The sequence below is a fragment of the Leptonychotes weddellii genome, chromosome 6 (genome assembly GCF_054177405.1).
Source record: "Leptonychotes weddellii isolate Sample4059 chromosome 6, ASM5417740v2, whole genome shotgun sequence".
NCBI classification, from domain to species: domain Eukaryota; kingdom Metazoa; phylum Chordata; class Mammalia; order Carnivora; family Phocidae; genus Leptonychotes; species Leptonychotes weddellii.
The window spans coordinates 71,869,927-71,877,098 of NC_138374.1; the positions used below are offsets into that span (position 1 = coordinate 71,869,927).

The window sequence follows — 7,172 nt, forward strand, 5'->3', positions numbered from 1 at the left end:
GCCTAGCTACAAGTCTACCCTCTTTTCTTTTCTTTTCTTTTTTTTTTTTAAAGATTTTATTTATTTATTTGAGAGAGAGAGAATGAGAGAGAGCACATGAGAGGGGGGAGGGTCAGAGGGAGAAGCAGACTCCCTGCTGAGCAGGGAGCCCGATGCAGGACTCGATCCAGGGACTCCAGGATCATGACCTGAGCCGAAGGCAGTCGCTTAACCAACTGAGCCACCCAGTCACCCCAAGTCTACCCTCTTTTCTCCCCCCAGGTGCTATTTTTAGAAATCTAAGTCATCTAGGTCATGAATTAAGGCCACCCTGTAGTAGTTGTTAAAAGGAATTTAGAGGTGTGCATGCTGTCTTTACTTCTCTGTTAAGGCTGTTCTGTTTGGTTTGGTTTGGTTTTAATTCAGCATGTCCATTCACCAGTGTTGGTGGATCCTCTGCTCTGAGCAAGGTGTTGGGTTGGAGAGGAGAGTAGACACGGCGTGAGACTCAACCCCTCCCTGCCTCAGATACTGGAGCAGACACGTTTATGGGTAGCATTAGGCTGAATCTAGGAGATTTCCAATATTCGACCATTTTTGACCTGAGGTAATGGCAATTCATGTGTTACAGCCTAATTGAAGTGCTCTAGTCCTGTGCTCGCTTCGGCAGCACATATACTGAAGTGCTCTAGTCCTGCTTGACGAACGCCAAGGCTTAAGACCTTCAATGTAACTGGTCGAATTGGGGAAGGTCTTATGGGGTAATCTATGATTTTAGGAAGGCCTTGGAATTTGGGAAGAGCTAGATTTCCCTAAACCAGCCTCCTTCTGTCCTAGACAGTGCAGAGCTTGATCAAGTGATGGAGAGGAGAAAGTAGAAGTTATAAATAGAACATACCAAGCAGTCCAGAACGACTGGAACAAATAACTCATGGGTGGACAGTGGAGGACAAATATAGCCAAGACAGTGAAATTGGTGTCAGAGTGCATTATTTTACTAGACTGTCGGGAAGCATCAAAGCTGTTGAGAAAGGGAGTAGCGAATTCACAGCTCTGTGCCTTCTGTTCCAGGAGTCTTGAGATCTCCTGCTGTCTGCTTCCCAAGGTGGGCTGACTTTCCCTGGCCCAGAAGGCTCAAAGACCATTTTGGCAGTGTCTTCTCATGGCTATTTGGATCTAGATGTCCACATTGACCAAAGGAGTCCAAATTTGAAAGGGAAACTGACAAGGGTTGTTTGACAACAAAGCAGAAAGGGATAGGACAGAGGTCACGTGCCTAGAGCATCCATATAGATGACATAAAACAAGGGTCTGCAAACCATGGCCCAGATTCAGCCCACTGCCTGTTTTTGTAAATAAAGTTTTATTAGAACCCAGGCCCATTCATTCTCATAGTGTCTGTGATGGCTTTCTTGCTGCCTGGCCATCATACTGTATTGCAGTATGACTTTTTTTTTTCTATTTAGCCCCCCCTTTTTTTCCATTTAGACCTTTGCAGAAAAAAATGTGCTAACCCCTGACATTCAGACAAAAACAGACAAGCAGTGGGTTGATTTGGTTTGTCTTTTATTTTTCAACTTTTCTGTCGGATATTGATACAGGAAATATTTTAAACAGAGGGGAGCCAGAAAGTACAAGCGTGATCAGAGATGACAGTTGGCAGGCCCTTGGCCTCAGGGTCAGTCATTAGTAGGAGAGTTGAGGGCTGTGGTTGGTTGGGGAGCACTTGCTTGCTGCTCCTTACACTGAGATTCGTTCCCTGCCGATGCCCTATGGCCAGATCTTCCTAGGTTTCAAGAGAACCTGGACATTGGGATGTGTATGTCGTATCTCTCAGTTTCTAAACATGGCCAGTTCATGCGTGGCATTAGTTTTCAACCTCTGTGGTCAAATGTGACATTTCTCTTGTCTGGATTTGGTTTATGACCGTTGCATTTGTGGCTCTGGATTTGGGACTAAGAACAAGGTATCATTTTGAGAAAGGAAGAGCAAAAAGGTAGGTGGAGCTAAATGATACAGCAAGAAGACAAATAGAGCAGTAGATGGTAGGGTCCCCACCCAGCCTGGAGGCTCGTGGATGCCCGTGGCGGTCAGGCTGCGAGAGGACCCTGTTTACCCCTGTCTGTCAAGTTTGCTTTAGCGCACAGCTTGCCGGGCATTGGTGAAATGATTCAGATACACTGACAGGTTGTATCACTGTGTTTATTGGACTAATTTCCCTTCATCTGCCCCTCAGATAGGACTCTAAAATGTGAGAAGAGAAAGGAATGAACTGTGCATCTGGAACTTTGAGTTCTTTTTCAAACCAGAAGAAAAGGAGGAAATTAAGGAGTTATGTGGGCAAAACATATTTCTTGGTCTTCAGACACACATGTGAGGAGAAGGAAATATTCGGGGGAAAACCACAGTAAGCATTAATTTCAATGAGATCTTTGGTATAAAGAAACAACCACTGAATGTTCTTCTCTTGACAACTGAATATATGTAGTGAAAAGATGTTTGCCTTTTTAATGGAAGTGAACCACCCCGAGTACAGGATCTTGTTTAACTTATTTGTCCCACATCTTCAGGGCCCAGCACTCGGGAGGGCTATGTTTGCTGGTTTGCTGGATGAATGGACCTGTGAACAAATGAGCCAATGGAGCTCCATGTAGATCCTCTAGCACATAGCTTAGATCTTTCCCTTATTGCCTGTTTTTGCTCCGATGACCTGGTCTGCCTTATGTCTCCTGTCTTCCTTTTCCAAAACAATTCTTTTTAAAACAAAAGTGTCTTTTTTTTTTTTTTTTTCTGTTTTACTTTGGGACAAATCTTGCGGTCATGTCCATCTTCCAGGTCTGCCTAAAGTTCACTTCGGCTCGAACTTTTTCTCATCTCTCTCACTTCCTCTTCAGTTTGTGGACAGCTGTTTACATTCCTGTGAATTATCATGTTTATTAACAACAGTGTAGCTATAAGAGAACAAGAAAATCATGGGAAATCATAAAACAACAATTTTAAAAGGGTCGAAATGAACTGTCAGAAAGTTAGAAGGATGGAATCAGCCTATGCCTGGTGAAAAACTGAATTGAATTGGATAAGCTTCAAGGGTTGCTTCTGAAAACATTCTCAGTTTGCCCAGGACAGTTATTGATCCATGGCACACACCCAGTAAGTATAAATTCCCTTTACTGCACAGAGTACCATAAATCAGCGTTAAAGAGATATTCATACGTGTGTAAGACATATTTTGATTTCTGTGTTTCTTCTAGGTCTTATTTCAAGTACAAATAAAAATATTGTTAATATTTGGTTTTGAAGGGAGTAGTTTGCATGGTATTGTGAATGGTTTATCAGAAAATTACTCATTTACACCTGTGATTTAAAATGGTCCGTGATTCCCTAACTATGACACTATAATATTCAACTTCACATTTCCTTCAGCTAAGTACAACTGCGCTCGTAGAAAACAGGGCAGCAGTGAAGTTGGGATTGTGCAATCATAGTATTTTAGAGCTGAAAGTAATTAGTAGAATCCATCTAATTCATTCTCTTCATGTTTCTGATGAGGAAACTGGCCACATAAGGGAAATGGACTCTATAGCAGACTTTGTTGAAATGTATTTACTTATTGCAAGAAGTGCTGATTGCAATAGTCTATCTAAAGTTGCATATAAAAGGGCTACCTAAAGTTCTAAGGTCCCTTCACTATTACTATTACACTATTACTAGTTAAAAATTCCACATGATGGAGATGGTTATCTAGAATTTACAGAAGAAGAATAATAAATAATTGTTACAATTAAGCGAAATGCTGTAATTAAATTGTTTCAAATTAACTTTGTTCTACTTACATAAAGCAACCCCCACATTCTGAAGATGATGTAACTATTAATTGGTCTGAGGGATTGGTAATTGAATAATGAAGACACAGGTCAGATTAAGGACAAAAATAAATATGCCCAAAGGTGAAATTTTATCTGGCTCAAGAGGGATGAAAAGCAATAGGAGATCTCATGTAAATTGATTATTTATTGAAGAAGAACAAAAAAGCGTGATGGTAGTTTTGTTTTTAAAGAAGAGGTAGGCGGTTAATGCCGTATTTAAAATAGCGGCTATGCTTAACTTATGTTTTAAAATCATTCTCCACAGGGGCGCCTGGGTGGCTCAGTCGGTTAAGCAGCTGCCTTCGGCTCAGGTCATGATCCCAGGGTCCTGGGATCAAGTCCCACATGGGCTCCCTGCTCGGCGGGAAGCCTGCTTCTCCCTCTCCTGCTCCCCCTGCTTGTGTTCCCTCTCTCGCTGTCTCTCTCTCTCTGTCAAATAAATAAATAAAATCTTTAAAAAAAAAATAAAATCATTCGCCACAAAAGTAGAGGCAAGCAAATTTTAGTAAATTTATTTTTTCTAATTTTTTTTGAAGATTTTATTTATTTATTTAATTGACAGAGACAGCTAGAGAGGGAACACAAGCAGGGGGAGTTGGAGAGGGAGAAGCAGGCTTCCCACCAAGCAGGGAGCTCGATGTGGGGCTCGATCCCAGGAACCTGGGATCATGACCTGAGCCGAAGGCAGGCGCTTAACGACTGAGCCACCCAGGTGCCCCAAATTTTAGTAAATCTAAAGTGTACTAAAGCCTTTGGAAGAGTAGCTTCTAAGGAAAAGCTGGTAAGGAAACATGCCCATGTCAGCAAAACGAAAAGGCAACCCATGGAAATGGGAGATGATATCTGCAAACCACATGTCTGATAAAGAATTAATATCCAAATTATATAAAGAACTCATGCAACTCGGTAACCACCACTATCACTAGCACGACAATCTGATTTAAAAATGAACAGAATGCCTGAATAGACATTTTTCCAAAGAAGACATCCAGATGGCCGGCAGGTACATGAAAAAACACTCAGCATCCCTCATCATCAGGGAGATGTAAATCAAAAGCACCTGGAGCTACCACCTTGCACCTGTCAGAATGCCAATATCAAAATTTAGACAAGAAATAACAAGTGTTGGCGAAGATATGGAGAGAAGGGGACCCTTGTGCACTGTTGGTGGGAGTGTAAGTTGGTGCAGCCTCTGGAAAACAGTATGGAGTTTCCTCAAGAAATTAAAAGTAGAACTATCCTATGATCCAGCAGTTCGGCTTCTGGGTATTTACCCAAAGGAAACAAAAACACGAATTCAAAAAGGTATCTGCACTCCTGTGTTCATCACAGCATTACTTACAATAGTCAAGACAGGGAAGCAGCTAAAGTGTCCATCAATAGGCGAATGGATAAAGAAGATGTGGGGTGTGTGTGTGTGTATGATGAAATATTATTCAGCCATAAAATAGAAGGAAATTGTGCCATTTGCCACAGTGGATGGATCTTGAGTCTTGAGGGCATTACACTAAATGAAATAAATCAGACAGGGTAAGACAAATACTATATGATTTCATTTACATGTGGAATCTTAAAAAAATAAAATAAAAACCGGTAGATACAGAGAACAGGATTGGTGGTTGCCAGAGCCAGGCAGTGGGGAGAGGTGTGTGAAATGGGTGAAGGTGGTCAAAGGGTACCAACTTCCAGGTATAAGATAAATAAATCCCAGGATGGAATGTACAGCATGGCAACTATTGTTGATCATACTGTATTGTATATTTGAAAGTTGCTAAGAGAGTAGATCTTAGAAGTTCCCACATACACACATAAAATTGTTACTATGTATGGTGATGGATGTTACCTAGACTTATTGTGGTGATCATTGTAATATATACATTTATCAAATTATTATGTTGTATAATAGTGAAATTAATAGTGTTATGTGCCAATTATGTCTCAGTAAAAAAGGAAGAGAGAAAGAGAGAGAGAGAAAGGAAGGAAGGAAAGGAAAGGAAGGAAGGGAAGGAAGGAAGGAAAGAAAGAAACAAGGAAAGAAAGAAAGAAAAGAAAGGACAAAAAGAAAGGAAGAAAGAAGGAAGGAAGGAAAGAAAGAAGAAAAGAAAGAAAGGGAGAAACATTCCCATGGAACCAAATCAGTAGGTAACTGGGAGTACATACCTATATTATAGTATCACCAACATTATATGTACCAACATATAATGTACCAAATGTTAATTTGGAAGTTATTTTGACATACAGGATATGTCAGAAAATGTGAAAGTAATAATAATTTTCAAAATGTGTAGAAAAATAAACCTGGAAACAGGCATTTTTTATTTTCTGTTTATAAATGGTGATACATTGTTCCTACTGTCTTGCCTATATTTAAGGTATATTATAATTTAATTGCTGTTTTTTATTCAGATATATTTCTTTTTTTTTTTAACTTTATTATGTTATGTTTGTCACCATACAGTACATCATTAGTTTTTGATGTGGTGTTCCACAATCCATTGTTTTCGTATAACACCCAGTGCTCCATGCAGTACGTGCCCTCCTTAATACCCATCACTGGGCTAACCAATCCCCCCTCCCTCCTCCCCTCTAAAACCCTGTTTGTTTCTCAGATATATTTCTAAGGTGGTGCTTTGGATTCTAAGAAAGTGTTAGACTCATTTTTTTTCAATTTTTATTTGCAACGCAATTCAGCTTTGGTTAGTGAAAAAGAACAAAAGAGGACATGTGAGTGCTTATTACAAAGGTCACAAGTAGCAACATATTTATTGTAAATTGTGATCTTTAACAAATTATAGTATTCATTCACTCACTTGCTCATCAGTAACTACTAAGCATCTGCCGGGTGTGAGGTACTGTTGCAAGGCTTCCGTAGACTAGTGAACATGACCCCAACCCCTACAATTGTGAAGAATACGTTCTAGCCACCAGATATATTTATCATCTTTGTGTGCCAGGTGAGAAATCTACAATCACGGACTCTAAAATGTCATATTGTGCTCAGGTGGATTTGAAAGAGTAATGCTTTCTTTGAACATATTCATATTTGTTCAATTCTTTATTATTATTATTATTATGTTATGTTAATCACCATACATTACATCATTAGTTTTTGATGTAGTGTTCCGTGATTCATTGTTTGCGTATAACACCCAGTGCTCCATGCAGAACGTGCCCTCCTTAATACCCATCACCAGGCTAACCCATCCCCCCACCCCCTCCCCTCTAGAACCCTCAGTTTGTTTTTCAGAGTCCATCGTGTCTCATGGTTCGTTTTCCCCCCTTCATTCTTCCCCTCCTGCTATCTTTTTCTTCTTCTTTTTTTTTTTT

At 40.1% G+C, this 7,172-nt stretch overlaps 1 protein-coding gene across 3 annotated transcripts in view; it reads left to right on the forward strand.

Moving 5' to 3' along the window:
* The window catches only part of LOC102740208 (protein kinase cGMP-dependent 1), a 914,142-nt gene that overhangs the window by 155,891 nt on the left and 751,079 nt on the right, over positions 1–7,172 (forward strand). The window lies entirely within an intron of this gene.